At 39.3% G+C, this 15,361-nt stretch overlaps 1 pseudogene; it reads right to left on the bottom strand.

Moving 5' to 3' along the window:
* Positions 1 to 14,349: 14,349 nt before the first annotated feature.
* Positions 14,350 to 14,729, bottom strand: LOC142447206 (mitochondrial import inner membrane translocase subunit TIM14 pseudogene; annotated as a pseudogene).
* Between the last annotated feature and the right edge of the window lie 632 nt (positions 14,730 to 15,361).

The following is a 15,361-nucleotide window of genomic DNA, read 5'->3' as shown; positions in this document are numbered from 1 at the left end:
ACCTCTATGCCCTTTGCCTCCCAACTCGTTCCTCTATTTTCCTTCACTTTCCTCCTGTCCCACTATCATGCTCTGTCCCCACCTGGGTTTCAGCAATACCTCTTCCTTACATTACTCTTGATTATGCCCTACCAGGCCTGCCACAGCCACCTCACCAACAATTTGGATCACTTGTTGTTCCCTTGTCCCTGGGTTTGTTAACATCACTTCCTTACATCCCACCATCCCCTATCCCATTTCCCCCGGAACTGTCAGTCCCATCGTTTTTCCTCCAGATTGTTCATCTAGCCTATCTTATTTAGACAGACCTGTGGAGATAATAACATGCACAAAAACAAGACAGAGTAAAACCAAGCAACAACAAACTACTGACAAAGAACAAAACAAAACACAATAAGAAAGAAAAGCTTATAGTTAGTTCAAGGATCGTTTGCTGGCCTTTAGGAGTGTTTTCCAGTCCAGTCTGTTGGGGCACCCCGCCCTGGCCCCTAAGTCCACTTTCAGCATTCCCTGGGGACCTCGCCACTCCATTCCCTTGCTGTTCCGCTGCACTCCCCCAGTGCTTTCCCTTGGTGTGGTGGGGTCAGGTCAGGTGCAATTCCCACACTGTGTCTCCGGTGCTGTCCCCCGCAGGGCCATGGGTCAGTGAGGGACGTCATATCTCATAGTGGCGCTGGCCATGTGGTCCTCTCTGTGGACTGGTTGCTCTAATTGGGGTCATCGTCCTCAGGGCCTGGTGGGTCAGGATGTGCTCCACTCTCTCCTATTCCCCCTTCATCTGCTCCTGTGTTCTCCGATCAGATATATCCCTCTCTCGAAGCTGCAGATTCAATGCTATCCTTTGAAATAAATTCTTCTGGGTGGAGGGGCAGGCATCCACTTAGTATTTGATACTGGGTCCAGCCCCCCAAACCTCTCCACTGGTTCCCTACTCCACACCAGAATGTTGCAGACTCCTACCGTCATCAAACTCTGTTGATTCTACCTTCAGATCTATGTATAGAGAGATATAGATATACATCGAATATACTTGAGTCTAAGGTGAGGCACCTAATTTTCCCACAGAATTTGGGGGGCTTTTTCAGCATAAAAAATGGGCTAAAAAACAGCTTATACTCCAGCATATACAGCAGTAGGTGTTTCACCTAAGTCACTATTTAATTGTTCCAGGTTCATGGTGATACCTGGCCTTTTACTCTTCTTTCTAGAAAATCCATTATGCATTCAGTCCAAAGAGTATCCCACTAGCTCTCAGCTAGTTTATTAGCTCAAGCTTCTTCCACTTCAAGACTTTTCTCATGATGTTTTATCTTTCTACAAAGTCCTTTCACATTCTCATTTTCATGGCTTTATTGTTCTTTAAGTATTATATTATAGGCAACTTATAGAACCCTGTTGGCAAAGGCATTGTTCATCTCCAAGGGAGAAAGATGAGGTTTTCTACTCCGGACAAGAGTTACAGTCTTGGAAATCCATAGGGGCAATCCTATGCTGTTTTAGGGTTGCTCTGAGTTGAACTTGATAGCAATGAGTTTGTTTTATAGAAACTGATCTGGTGCGCCACCTAGATTGCCTTTCAGGATTGAGTACCTTGTATAGCTTGGTTGAGAGTGTCCATGGTTGAAGGTTTTCACTGAGCTATTAACCTGAAATAGTTGTCCTAACTGAGGAGATGTGCCTTACCCAGAGTGTGTGCCTTCTCTAGAAATGCAGCCTGGAAAGATGCTGTATAAAGGCAAAGCCAGTCTCCTTATTTCAAGGCAGAATTTCAGCTCCACGGCTCTCTCTTAGAATAGCTGATCTCCATTCCCACTGCATTGCAGTTCAACCTCTGCTCATTTCTATTTCTGCTGCCTTGACTCTTCATGATGTTGTTCTCAACCGCACTCTCCAACCAACCTCTTGATTTTAAATTTCAGAATTTGCTTCCTAGGAAGCTGATTAACACTTTTAGATGCCATTGAGTCAGTTCTGACCCACAGCAACCCTCTGGACAATAAATGAAACGCTGTCTAGTCCTGGTCCATCCTCACAATTGTTCCTATGCCTGAGCCCATTGCTACAGTCACGATGTCAGCCATCTCCCTGAGGGCCTTCTTTCCCATTGCCCCGTTGCTTTACCAAGCATGATGTCCTTGGCTGGGGACTGCTCTCTCTATGCCAATACCTGTTCAAGAAGTGCTTCTCTGCCAGCTGAAACCAGAGTAGAACATCTTTACCACCAACACCACTATTGTCTTTCGTAGTATCCTCTTCTCTCATAAATCCCAATTCCAATTCACAATTCCTCAGAAAGATTGTCCACTTAGGTTAAGAAATCTCTCCCTCAATAGTCTTGTATAGATAAGTTACTGAGCTGTAAATAATAAATAAATAAAAGCCACATCTCCTTACGACGGTGTCTAAAATATATCTATAAGGCATTCTGGATTAGACTGGTTTGCAACTTCTAGATTAAGTAGATCCCTCCCATGGCAGCATTGCTACTATGGATCAGAAGGCCCTATCGTCAGTCTTCAGAGATACAAAGTAGTCAGCTTAATAAAGGCATTTTTTCCACAAATTTTTATAAACTGAGTAAATATTTAATATAAATGAGACACAAAGATATAGGTCCCAGAATGAAGAATAAATACTCTTCATTATTTTTTTAAAGTCTAGTTTCAAGGGAGAGGGAACATTCAGTTTTAATTTCTTAAAGATATAGAAGGAATAAATAGACAAAGAAACTTCAATTAGCAAGAGTAACAGTATAAATACCTACTGAATACACTTTCTTATTTAAGTCCCAAAGGCTGAGTAAATTATTTTATTTTTGACCTTGAAACAAGACAAATCTAGCTGAAAGCTATCGATGAATTGAATCTCTCAAACGTTTTCCAAATTAATTAGTATGGGAAGTCCTTTTTGTCAGTCTACTAAAAGAACAGTATCATACTAGGATAATAACTTGATTTGGTCCCTCTTTAAGGGGACTGAAGGAGTACTGGCAGTGAAGTGGTTAAGCTTTTGACTGCTAACGGAAAGGTCAGCGGTTGGAACCCCCTGGCTGCTCCATGGGAGAAACATGGTCTTCTGTGTCTGGAAAGGCATAGCTGTGCAAACCCTGTGGGGAAGTTCCACTCTGGGCCACTGTGAGCCGGCATAAACTCCACAGCAGTTTGCTTTGGTTTGTTTTTGGTTTTTAGCTAGAAGACTCTGTAGAGTAGAGGTCAGTGGGTACACATTTTGTAATTATCATGTAATCTTTGGAACTAGGAATAGCATCCTTTTAAATCAGTGTCTCAAATGCCCTATCCTCATTAAGTTAATTAATTGAAATATGGAGACCGTGACCTCAAACTCGAAATATGTTTCCAATATTCAAACGTGAACATATATGTGCTCGTGTGTGTGTGTGTGTTTGGGAGATTTTCTCCAAGACACACAGACCTTGGGAAAGAACATGAAGATGGAGATTTTAAATTTTTGTAACTCTTATATAATGATGGAATTTTATAACCACCAGAATTAAAACTCTGGGGGGGGGGGGATGAAAGAGCACCCAAACTTGAATAGGAGTAAGCTTTTCTTAAAGTAAAAGGTGTGAAGTACAAAATTTGAAAAGTACAAGAATTGAAAAGGACAAACACAATTACTTGCTTAATAAAACTCACTACAAAGAGATTCTAAGTCTTCATTTCTGGCCTTAGACGTAATATAATTCAAAGAATCATAGGACATCAGTGTTCTCAATTAAGAAAATCTCCCCATTCTGAGAGAAAAATAAGTTTTCACACATTCTTGGTAATTGTTTCTTTACACAAAATAATACATGTAAAAATCATATACTAGTCCAGAAAGGTGATAAACTCAGTTAAATAAAACTGAAATAGTAATTTAACTCAATATTTATTTCTAATATTCTACTGCACAAAGTACATAATATTATAACTTATTTATAACCATTCAAAACAAAAATAAGAAAACGGTACTTCTCATGCCTTCAAGAAACATGTGATGACCAACATATAACATGCACAACTAGATAAAAAGTTTTTATAGTTGTACACTAAAGCCTGTCAAGTCCCTGAGTATATTTTAACCCACTTCATGTTACTGCTAAGTTTAGCATGAAGTGTCTAGTATCTATAAAGAAACAGACCTGGAAAGTATGTGCTAAAATGCTAACAAACAATATTACTCTGGACTCAAGCTTTCTACTATATATCCAAAAGAGTCCAATTTTTAGATAATAAACTGATAGTACATCAGTAAGTAGGAAAAATATTATTTTTCATTGGATAATGGAAAAATAGGTTATTTGAATTAATCAGATATTTTATGTCCAAGCAATTCAAGAAAAAATATCTGTTAGGATATGATGTAAAATGAACATTTATCTTCATTTATTTCTCATAAACAAAATAGGTATATGATGCTACAGTGTATGACTTAGGTTTTATAAGATATCATTTTCATCAAGGATACTTTATTCTGAAGAAAAACCTGACAATCAAAGGGAAATCCTTAAATCACAGGATAGAACTGCCAAAGTCAAAGAGCATATGTGAAGAATGTATTCTCGAGCCAAGCTAAGAAACCCAAGTTCAGTTCTTTGTCAAAGTCATATCACAGAAAAAAATCCTGAGATATAAAGATTTATACTAATTTCCTATATCTCCTGGAATAAAATCAGAGGATTTCTGCTAAACTTTTCATATATATATATAAGCAGGGGTAGCAAAAAGACAAAATTCCCAACTAACAAAGTTAGGGAAGAGGATAATGTAACAAAGAGGAATTGCTAAAAATCTGGTGGGGACTGAGCATGATAGTGAGACAGGAGGAAAATCAAGGGAAATAGAGGAAAGAGCTGGGAGGCAAAGGGCATTTATAGAGGTCTAGATAAAGACATGTATATATGCAAATATATTTATATATGAGAATTGGGAAATAGACCTATGTGCATATATTTATAGGTTTAGTATTAAGGTAGCAGAAGGATATTGGGCCTCCACTCAAGTACTTCCTCAATGCAAGAACACTTTCTTCTATTAAACTGGCATTCTATGATGCTCACCTTCCCTACACAACCACTGAAGACAAAGCAGGTGAATAAGCAAATGTGCTGAAGAAAGCTGATGGAGCCCAGATATCAAAAGATATAGCATCTGGGGTCTTAAAGGCTTGAAGGTAAACAAGCGGCCATCTAGCTCAGAAGCAACAAAGCCCTCATGGAAGAAGCACACCAGCCTGTGTGATCACGAGGTGTTAAAGGGATCAGGCATCATCAGAACAAAAAATCTTACCCTAGTGAATGGGGGCGTGTGCAGAGTAGAGACCCAAAGCCCATTTATTAGCACCTGGGGTCTCAGGGAGGAGATGAGCCAATCAGGGTGATGTAGCAATGATGAAAAATACAACTTTCCTATAGTTCCTAAATGCTTCAGCCCCCACTATCATGATCCCAATTCTACCTTGCAAGTCTGGCTAGACCAGAGGATTGACACTGGTACAGATAGGAACCAGAAACTCAGGGAATCCAGGGCAGATGATCCTTTCAGGACCAATGGTGTGGGTGGAGATACTGGGAATGCAGAGGGAGGGTGGGTGGGAAAGGGAGACTTGATTACAAGGATCTTCATGTGATCTCCTCCTTGGGGGACGGACAACAGAAAAGTGGGTGAAGGGTGACGTTGGACAGGGAAAGATATGACAAAATAATAATTTATAAATTATCAAGGGTTCATGAGGGAGGGGAGAGACAGGAAGGAGGGGGGGAAATGACGAGCTGACGCCAGGGGCTTAAGTGGGAAGCAAATGTTTTGAGAATGATGAGGGTAATAAATGTACAAATGTGCTTTACACAATTGATGTATATATGGATTGTGATAAAGAGTTGTATGAGCCCCTAATAAAATGATTTTTTTTAAAAAGAAAACAAGTTCAAACCTCAGAAAGTTGGACATTTCCTTTAAAAATATTTTTGGGGGATTGACAGAGACCACAATTAGCCACATCCTTGTAGGGATATGTAGTTTTCATGATGCACAGGACACTTAAAATCTTGCCTTATTTAAATGTAAAAGTAAAATATATTTCTAGTATGGTTTCTTTTGATATTCACTTTCAGACTCCTGGATTTGCTTCAATTTTCTTCAGCTTCAACTTGAACTTGCAAATAAATAATAAATGATATGTTGCACAATTGGCCCCTGGCATTGTTTAACTAATGATATTGAGTTTCTTCACGGTCTCTTCTTGCAGATGTAACCAATTTGGTTTCTATTTATCATATCTGGCAAAGTCCACATATACTGTTGCCATTTACGTTGTTGAAAAGGGTGTTTGTAATGAAGAAGTGATTAGTCTGGCAAAATTCTATCATGAGGCCTCCAGCTGGATTTCCATCACCAAGACCCCATTTTCCAACTAGTGAGGCCCCCTCTTTGTTTCCAACGTTTGAATTCCAATCACCAGTAATTATCAACCAGTATGATCACATGCTTGACTAATTTCAGGTTGAAGAAAGTATTTTGAGTGCCTTCCAACCTGAGGGACTCATCTTCCTGTGTTATATTGAATGATTCCTTTTTCACTGGTATTCATAATGATTTCAGTTCCTACTCCTTCAGAAACGGACAGACCAGTCTTCTTTCTTAGTATATCCTTCATCTGGAAGGTCCACTGAGACCTGTGCACTGTGGATAACCCTGCTAGTATCTGAAGTCCTGGTGGTGTAGCTTCCAGCATCACAGCCACATGGAAGCCTCAACTGTCCAACAATCTGACATACAAGTGGTGGAAAAGGTCCACAGACACATGAAAACACGATCTCAATGTGTGAAGGAAGAGTGCTCAGTGAAAGCATCATTACAATCAATGTAGAAGTGCTAAAGCCAATGAATGTGTAAAGAAACAATACAAGGTGTCTTCAAAGAATATATGGAAAATGTGCATTATGAAAAAATTATGCCTGGATCTCAATATCTTTTCCACCAAAATAGACTCCAACTAACTTATTATAGTCTCTCTGAATACAATAATAGTTTGAGGCACCAATAAACATAAGACATCAATTTAAAAGCAGGTCCTATCAGAGCAACATGAATTTTACTAAAATTAAAGCAAAATCAAACATCAAATTTATGGTGAAGAGAAGTGATATTTATGATGGAAGAACAGTGAAATCATTGATGCTTTTCCAAAATGATTATAAAGAAAATTCCCCAAAGAAATCAGCAGTTTACAAATGAACACCCCATTTCAAGAAAGGACGAAATGCTGTAAAAGAGAAGCCCGCGGTGGCAGACAGTCCACATTCCCTTTGTGTGGAAACAATCTTATTTTTGCCCTAATTGAAAAGGACGGATGACTACCAGGAGAAACACCATCCCACACTACTGACATCTCAATTGATTCCACTTACAAAATTCTGACTGAAAACTTAAAGTTGAACACACGTTCTGTGCAATGAGTGTCAGGCTCAGCTGGAGGGAAGAGAAGAGGCTTCACTGGACATATTAAACAAGTAGGATCAAGATCCTAAGATGAAACATGGATTAAGCAGCACAATTCTAAAGACAGAGCACAACCAAAGCTCTGGCTACCAAGAAGAGGACACGAGAATCAAAGCAAAAGCAGAGTGGTCAAGAGCAAAGGTCAAGGGAACAGTCTTTTGGGAAGGTCAAGACAGTGCACTTATCGACTTGTGGAGGGTCAAAGAATTATAACACCTACTTTGGGGCGTGCTTGCAGAAAGTCCGTCAAAGCATTAGCAGAAAGCCCACCGCACCCCTGCCCAAGGACCCCTGTAGTAGAGTTCACCACCATGACAATCTTCCGCTCATTAAACAAGGGCAATTGTGTGAGTGTTTCAATGGGAACTATTTAGGCATCCAACCTGATGTGGTTCCTTCTGACTTCTTGTTTACTTGTCTTAAAATAGTTTTCAAAGAGAATCCATTTTTTTTGTCAATTACAAATATTTTTTAAAAAACCCTGCATTGATATGATTAAATTTCCAGGACCAGAAGTTATTTTTGGATGGAGTAAATTGCTGGTCTCAGCATTTTTTAAAGGGTCTTGAACTTGATGAAGATTATTTTGAGAAATAAAGTTTGTATATATGTGCCTTTTATTTCCATTTTTGCATAAACTTTTGTAGATTCCACATACAAGGCTAACCTTACAGGAGACTGAATAATATTTTACCAAATTGGATAAAGAATTATAGTAGCAGAAGTTTAAAATGTCCAAGGACAAAGAATCATGAGATAGTAACTTTTACACAAGGAACTATAAGTATTTAGGTTGAATATTACCATCTTTGCAGTCCAAAAATTGTATAATATCTACAGTTTCAAAAGGCTTATCCTCGTTGAGAATAAGTCATGTAGATTTGGGGCAATGGCAGAAGAAGAATCTGGAAATGCCGGTAGTAAGCATTCTGTTGAGGTACGTTTTGGCATACTTTAGAATTGGTCCTAAACCTCTGCATTAGTGCTGAGCTCTCAGTTCTCATAAGCATATAAATCATTGCAGTATATTGTTAACATGCAGTTTCTGAGTCAGTGGGTCAGGGGTAAGGGTGCTGAAAGTCTGCTTTTCTAATAAGCTCCCAAGTGATGCCAATGCTGTGGATGCTAAGATTTCACATTAAGTACTAAGGCTCCAAGGGAGTAGTGAGTTTCAAAATTTCTTGTGAATGAGAATCTTCTAGGATATTTGTTAAAAATATAGATTTCTAGGCATTTTACTGATCTCCTAGATCTCAAATAAATCTAACACGCTACATTCTGTAAGTCCTCCGAGTAGTGCTGAAGTAAGTGGGCCTCCATAAAGGGCAGTCACCTTCCAATGCGGGGAACATGAGATACCCATTTCCGTGTTTCAAAAGTGCCATAGGAATGTAACATGAAAGGAGGGGGAAAAGTTTTGGTTGGTTACTGACAAAGTTTTTAAGGGAATAAGAGCGTGAGACAAAGTGGTCCTCAAAGAAATACTCAGAACAATAAGAGATTATCATCTATATATCTTATCAGAAATGCTGATAATTTCAGGATTCTTCCCTATGACTGAATCCTTGCCCACAAAATGAACGTACCAAATTTAGTTTCAGGCTTGGTCTAATGACCTATCCTAAGAGTCCTGCTACTAATTCTAGCTGAGTTCTTGGAAAGAAAATATGATGTAAGTGTAAATTGATCTATTGTAAAATCACTATGTGGCTGTTTCTGTAGCCGGCATTTAGACCTGAGTGTGCTCTTGCTGAAGACGAATGTTCCTTGGAGTCACATAAAATATATATTATATGTCCTGTACACTCCTTTGAGCTTGCCTTAATGGATTCAGGTTGTCCAATGGCTATTGCAAATATGCTGAATAAGAAAACGTTATGTTACTGTTGTCTAACTTTGATTAAACATTCATAGCATCAAGACAATGCCATTACACTTCTAAAACAGACTAAAATGTCCTCCTCTGCAAGGTTCCAGAATATTGACACACCTAGGAATGGTCTCATGCCGGACAGGTGTGGGAAAACACCTGCTATCAGATAAACTTAGTGGTTGGGTTGAACAGTTTTACAGTTTGTGATATACACCAAGAGTTACTGTGAAGGATAAGAGTGATAAAATCTGGACTTTCAATTATACTCTCTTTGTGACTAGGCAGACATAAAATTGTGGAGTTAGATTAATTGTCATTCCAAATAATAATTTTTCATATGTTGTTTTTATTGAATTATGGCTAGAAAGGAAAACATCCCTGTAGCAACATAAAAAGATTTTCTTTTTATACTTTTGTTTTTGTAAAAATTCAGCAATAAATTTTTCTATTACAATTTTAAAAATAGAGGTTTTACAGACTTAGAAATTACAGGGTGGTAATATTAAAGCCAAAATTTTAAATAGAAAAATAATGTAACCACCACCAACAAAAATATCCTGACCCACATAGTTTCACTAGAGAACTCTCCCAAAAATTCACAGAAGAGTTGATATCATTTTTACTCAGATTATTCCTTAATTTAAAAAAGGAAGGTTCATTACTTTATCCATTCTATGATGCGAACACAATGCTCATACCAAAGCGAAAGAAAGACAGCATTAACAAAGGAAACTATAGGGCAAATCCCTCCTGATCACAGATGCAAAGATACTCATCAAAATCAACAGAACCCAACAACACAAAGGGTTTTTTCATTAAAAAAACTGGAATTTTTTCAAAGCTATGTATTTAATTTCTTTCTAAAGCAACCTTATAACCTTCAAAATACTCTCCATTACACTTAATATATATGACAAATCTGCGATTCCATTCCTTGGAAACATTTCTTAAACTCATCTGTTTGGATGGCTGACAGCACCTCCCTAATTTTTTTCTTTACCTCTTTTATGTGGTCAAATCGCTGTCCTTTCATGTCCCTCTTCATTCATGGAAATGGAAAGAAATTGCAAGGAGTGAGGTCGGGTGAGTAAGATATGTGGGGAAAAAGAGGCATGCTGTTTGGGACCCAAAACTGGTGCACTGAGATGGCTGTGTTCATCTTCCCTCTTCCATCTCCCACAAAGCAGGCCTTTTTTGTCGCACACTGTTGCGCACTCTTTTCAGAACCTCTAAATAGAACGCTTGATTAACAGTCTGACCTGGGGGAACTATCTCCAAATGCACCACGGGTTGACATTTTTATCTTTTGGGAAGTTGAGGGATGCCCAGAAAAAGGCTTGTCATCAATCAACATTTCACCTCTTTTTTTTTTTTATTTTGAAAGGAGAAAACCACTTGTACACTTGAGTTTTTCCCATAGTACTGTCCTTGTAAGCCATGTTCAACATCACAACAGTTTCTGTAGCATTTTTCCTGAGCGGGAAACAAAATTTCACAGCTGCACACTGTTCTCTTAAATTGGTGTTCTTTCATGATTTCATGTCAACTTGATAAACAGGTTATAGGGGAGGAGTCTAGCCTGGCAATCGGTTTACAACCCAATTGCTGCCTCCTTGTGGGCGAAGCCTGCTCATGAGAATTCTGGGAGTTTCCCCTCTTCCCCCCTGAAGGCGAGAGACCCTCCTTCTCTGCTTTACCTTCCTGTGGACAAGCCAGGTGGAGCCACACGGGTGACACCCCGAGCCCTGGTGATGCCACCACCACCACTGGGGACCCACAGCATGTTCCACCCACCGGCCTGGGATCATCCTGCATTTGGCATCATTGCATGTGCTGTGAGTCGGAAGGGGACTTCATTGACTCATAACAGACTTTGGGGCTTATCCCAAGAAACAAGGATCAAACAAAACTGCTTTTACTAAAAAACTCACTGTGACCAGAGAGAACTTTCCCAGGCGATGGTACTGGGTGCACTAGCTCAGAGCGAGTTGCTTGATGCTCACCTAGCGGGAAAAATGTGTTCTGTGAAAGCTCCGTCCAGCAGAGCTATTTTCTTTTCCCCCTTTTTTTTGGGGGGGGGATTCCCCTAATATATTAAAAACAAACATACAAACAAAAAGCATAATGATCATGTGGCAATCATACCAGCGATGCAAGCATGGTTCACCCTTAGAAAAGTACTCATCACACTTCAGGACATAAATAAAAGCAAAAGAATTATATGATTATCTTAATTAATGCAGAAAACGTTTTATAAAGTCCAACACACTTTCCTGAGGAAAAATGCTCAACAAAATACAAGTACAAGAGGAATTCCTTAACATAATTAAGGGCATACATGCAAAACTGACAGAAAACTTTATTTTCAATGGAAAAAGATCGAGGACATTCCCCTTGAGAATGGGGTGAGACATGAATGCCCTTTGTCACCATTCAGTTCAATATCCTATGAGAAGTCCTAACTTGGACAGCAAAGCAATAAATAGAAATAAAGATTATATAACTTGGAAAGGAAGAAACCAAACTGTTGATATTCACAGAAAATAACCGATACTACAAGAAAGTGCTGGAAGCACTTCCTGACAAAAGTCAAAGACTACGGTCTTACACATGGATTGAAACGGAATATTAAAAAACAAAACATCTCACAACTGGACCAACAGCATGACAACATCAAGATAAGAGGATAAAAGCCTAAAGTTTTAGTTTCACTCGGATCTACAATGAGTGCGCATGGGAGCTTGTTAGGTTGTGTCACATTGGTTCAGACTCACAGCAACCTTCTGTACAACACAATGCCCAGTCCTACACCATCCTCACAATTGTTTGGGGGATGTTTTTGGACCTATTGTTGCCAACCACTCTGTCAATCCATCTCATGGAGGACCTTCCTTTTTTTCACTTCCCCTTGACTTTACCAAGCATGATGTCATTTTCCAGGGACTGGTCTCTCCTGAAAACATGCCCAAAGTACCTGAGACCAAGTCTTCTTCCTATTAAGGAGCATTCTGGCAGTACATCTTCCAATACACACCTGTTTGTTCTTTTGGCAGTCCACTGGATTTTCAACATTCTTTGCCAACACCACAGTTCAGGTGCAGCAACTTTTCTTCCATTTTGCTGACTCAGTGCATGCATATGAGGCAATTGAAAATGCCATGGCCCAGGGTCAGGTGTACCTTAGTTCTCAAAGTAACATCCTTACTTTTCAGCAGTTTAAGGAGGTCTGGTGCAATAGTTTTACAAACTGCAATGTGTAATCTGCTCTCTAGACCACTGCTTCCATGAGAACTAACCGTGGCTTTAAGTAAGATACATCTTTAACGACTTCAATCTTTTCCACGTTTATCATGATGTTACACATTGGTCCAACTGTGAGGATTTTGGTTTTCTTTACAATGAGTTGTAATCCTTCACCTTTATCAGCAAGTGCTTTAGGTCCTCCGCACTTTAGCAAGCAAGGCTGTGTCGTCTGCATATGGCAGGTTGTTAATAAGTCTTTGTCCTTTCGTTTTGGCTATGAGTTTTATTTTTTTAATCATTTTATTAGGGGCTCATACAACTTTTGTCACAATCCATACATACATCAATTGTGTGAAGAACATTTGTACATTCATTTCTCTCATCATTCTCAAAACATTTGCTCTCCACTTAAGCCCCTAGTATCAGGTCCTCATTTTCCCCCCTCCCTTCTCACTCCCCCTTCCCTCATGAACCCTTGATAATTTACAAATTGTTGTTTTGTCATATCTTGCCCTGTCCAATGTCTCCCTTCACCCCTTTTCTGCTGTCCATCCCCCAGGGAGGAGGTCACATGTAGATCCTTGTAATCGGTTCCCCCTTTCCAACCTACCCTCCCTCTACGTCCCCAGTATCACCACTCACACCACTGGTCTTGAAGGGATCATCTACCCTGGATTCCCTGTGTTTCCAGTTCCTATCTGCCCCAGTGTCCATCCTCTGGTCTAGCCAGAGGATTTTTCTTAGTACAACTCAGATTCTCTGATTATCTCCTCAGCATAGAGATTTGATAAGGGTGGTGAGAGGATAATACCTTGATGCACAACTTTGCTGATGTTCAACCTGGCCAGTTTGTTGTGACGCATAAAGCAGAATGGCTTGACATCATCAATGAAACATAAACCAACCTCTTTCTGGTCATCTCTGCTTTCAGAGATCCTTCTGTCAAGATCCATCTGCAATGATAGCCCTCATTACACATCCTCATCTGAATCCATGGTGAACCTCTGGAGGCTCCCTATCAATATAATGCTATAAATTTTGGTGAATGATCTTCAGAAAAATTCTACTTGTATGTGATATCAATTATATTGCTGTATAGTTTGTGTAATCTGTTGGGTCATCTGTTTTGGAATGGGTACAAATATTGATCTCTTCCAGTCAATTGGCCAAATAGCTGTCTTCCAAATTTCTTGGCATCGATGAATATAGTGCTTCCAGTGTTCATCCACTTGTTGAAACATTTCAACAATTCCTGGAGGCTAGTTTTTGGCTAATGCTCTACGTGGAGCCTTGAGTTCTTCCTTCAGTACCATTGGTTCTCACTCCTGCACCATCTCAACCATTTCCTATATTCAAGAATCTTTTAAGCACATGTGCTTGATATCTTTCGATATTTCAACAGAAGACTTAATTTTTTCTTTTGTTCTTTTAATATATGATGAACATGTGTTTATATTTTGGTTTTCTTAATCTAAGTTTTGTATATTTCATTATAGTATTTTACTTTGTCTTCTCAAGATAATGCTTTGAAATTCCTCTTCAGCTCTTTGATTTCATCATTTCTCTCATTTGCCTTAGCTGCTCTATGATTAAGAGCAAGTTTCAGAGTCTTCTGACATCTCCTTTGACCCTTTCTTTCTAAAAAAAAAAAAAACCCAAAGCTTTGAGGCAATTTATTATAAAAAGTCAGACTCATATAAACTAATAGGTACTTCAAAATTTATCATACATTTACTTCATTTTTTAGCTTGGCCTTCTAGAAAATCTTTAGCTTCGTTGATTTTGGCTGCTGTGTACGGAGATCCTCCCTTATCTGGGTGATTTAAGAGCATAATTCGTCAATGAGCATCTCTTATTTTTCCTCTATTGGCAGTAGGACTTACACCCAGAATTAATGCTGCCTACCGTTTCCTCATTTTGGGTTCAAATCCACCTCGGTAATAGCCGCTGTGGAAGGCAGATTTTGGTGGACTTTGGAAAACTTGTTTTACTTGAGGCTCCACATGCTTCATAGCTTGCAAAACATAACGGCCTGCAAATCCTGCAGCAGCAATGGTCAGTCCAACTGCCACCACAGTGCTGGCCATGGCTCCGCGTCGGCTGCGCTGCCCCCGCTGGGCGCGCGGCTCATGCCAGACCCAGGGCCCTAGCCGCCTGCCCCGCGTTTCTACCGGAAAGCCCCTTTTCTTTCTTGTCTTTCAAATGATCCTTTGCTTTCTTCATCTATGATGCTCTTCGTGTCTTCCCACAGCTCATCGGTTCTTTTGTGATTAGTATTCAACGCATCAAATCTATTCTTTAGATGTTCTTGAATGGCAGATGGAATACACTCATGATCCTTTTTTGGTTCTTGGGAACTGATTTTAATTTTCTTCAGTTTCAACCTGAACTTACACTGTCAACCCCTGGCTGAGTTTTAGCTGCTGATATTGAGCTTTCCAGATGTAATCAATTTGCTTTCTGTGTATTCTATCTGTGTGGGAAAGTCTATGTGTACAGTCAAGTCACTATTTGTGTTGTTGAAAAAGGTATTTACAATGAAGAAGTTCATTGTACAATTCTGTCATGTGATCTCCAGCTTTGGTCTGTCACCAAGAGCACATATTCCAACTACAGTTCCCAACTTTTGCATTCCAGTCATCAATAATTAGCAATTCATATTTATTGAATGCTTGCTACATTTTAGACTGAAGACAGTGGTAGAATTCTTCCATTTCTTCATTACTAGATTTGGTGGTTGGGG

This window comes from Tenrec ecaudatus, chromosome 4 (genome assembly GCF_050624435.1).
Source record: "Tenrec ecaudatus isolate mTenEca1 chromosome 4, mTenEca1.hap1, whole genome shotgun sequence".
In the NCBI taxonomy this organism is placed as follows: domain Eukaryota; kingdom Metazoa; phylum Chordata; class Mammalia; order Afrosoricida; family Tenrecidae; genus Tenrec; species Tenrec ecaudatus.
Note: the sequence above shows the minus strand (reverse complement) of the source record. Positions and strands in the feature narration are given on the sequence as shown.